This window comes from Ctenopharyngodon idella, chromosome 13, assembly GCF_019924925.1.
Source record: "Ctenopharyngodon idella isolate HZGC_01 chromosome 13, HZGC01, whole genome shotgun sequence".
NCBI lineage: Eukaryota > Metazoa > Chordata > Actinopteri > Cypriniformes > Xenocyprididae > Ctenopharyngodon > Ctenopharyngodon idella.
The window spans coordinates 26,957,775-26,959,413 of NC_067232.1; the positions used below are offsets into that span (position 1 = coordinate 26,957,775).

The following is a 1,639-nucleotide window of genomic DNA, read 5'->3' on the forward strand; positions in this document are numbered from 1 at the left end:
CTTTTGAGGGTATTTCATAAACTGACAAGTCTTTATCATATCATGTTATTCAAATAAAAATGTTTGTCTTTCTTTCTTCAGTCGGAAAGAAATGAAGGTTTTTGAGGAAAACATTCCAGGATTTTTCTCCATATAGTGGACTTCACTGGGGTTCAACGGGTTGAAGGTCCAAATGTCAGTTTCAGTGCAGCTTCAAAGCTTCTTATCTAGAGAAACCATCAGTCATTTCTTAAAAAAAAAAAAAACATTTATATACTTTTTAACCACAAATGCTCGTCTTGCACTGCTCTGCGATGCTCCACGCATTATGTAATCACGTTGGAAAGGTCACGCGTGACGTAGGAGGAAGTACTGATCCAGTGTTTATAAAGCGAACGTGCAAAGACTAAGTCAAACGGCCTTTACAAAAAAAGGTAAAACAACGATGTTGGAGGAGAAAATGAGATGGAGTTTTTCGCCCTACCGCGGTACTTCCACCTACGTCACACGTGACCTTTCCAACATGATTACGTAATGCGTGGAGCATCGCAGAGCAGTGCAAGATGAGCATTTGTGGTCAAAAAGTATCTATCTCTAAGTATCTAAAATCCTATCTATTTGAAAGGGGAAACCCTTTAAAAAATGTCATTTATGTATGACTGACAAAATAAATATGCATGTTAAAGAGTCAGTTCACCCAAAAATGAAATTTCTGTCATTTATTACTCACCCTCATGTCGTTCCACACCTGCAAGACCTTGATTCATCTTCAGAACACAAATTAAGATATTTTTGATGAAATCCGATGGCTCAGTAAGGCCTCTATTGACAGCAATAACACTCCCTCTTTCAATGCCCAGAAAGCTACTAAAGACATATTTAAAACAGTTCATGTGACTACAGTGGTTCAACCTTAATGTTATGAAGAGACGAGAATACTTTTTGTGTGCCAAAAATAACAAAATAACGACTTTATTCAGCAATATCTAGTGATGGGTGATTTTAAAACACTGCTTCATGAAGCTTTACGAATCTTTTGTTTCGAATCAGTGGTTCGAATCGCATATCAAACTGCCAAAGTCACATGAACTATTGAAGTTTCAAAACACTTATGATGTAACGAAGCCTCGTTTACTGAAATCACGTGACTTTGGGGCTCTGAACCACTGATTCGAAACAAAAGATTCGTAAAGCTTCATGAAGCAGTGTTTTGAAATCGTCCATCACTAGATATTGTTGAATAAAGTTGCTATTTTGTTTTTTTTGCACACAAAAAGTATTCTCGTCTCTTCATAACATTAAGGTTGATCCACTGTAGTCACATGAACTGTTTTAAATATGACTTTAGTAGCTTTCTGGGCATTGTAAGTGTTAATTATCTTACTGTCAATGGAGGCCTCACTGAGCCATCAGATTTCATCAAAAATATCTTAATTTGTGTTCAGAAGATGAATGAAGGTCTAATGGGTTTTGAACGATATGAGTGAGTAATTAATGACAGAATTTCATTTTTGGGTGAACAAACCCTTTAAAACTGTGCAACCCACAGAATTTATATGCAATTCCAATACATAAATCTTACATATGTTTTTGAGTGCATCTGTATAAAAAAAGCCCGACTCCTCTTGCATTTGTGCAGTCGTGTTTTTCTACACCAGGA

The 1,639-nt window shown here is 36.4% G+C and overlaps 1 protein-coding gene across 1 annotated transcript in view; it reads left to right on the forward strand.

Annotated features, from left to right (window-relative positions):
- The window catches only part of LOC127525364 (filaggrin-2-like), a 6,567-nt gene extending 5,663 nt beyond the window's left edge, over positions 1 to 904 (forward strand). Inside the window, exon 5 of the mRNA XM_051917858.1 lies at positions 82 to 904. The gene's annotated coding sequence lies outside the window, so the exon portion shown is untranslated. The remainder of the gene's footprint in view (positions 1 to 81) is intronic.
- The last annotated feature ends 735 nt before the right edge of the window (positions 905 to 1,639 follow it).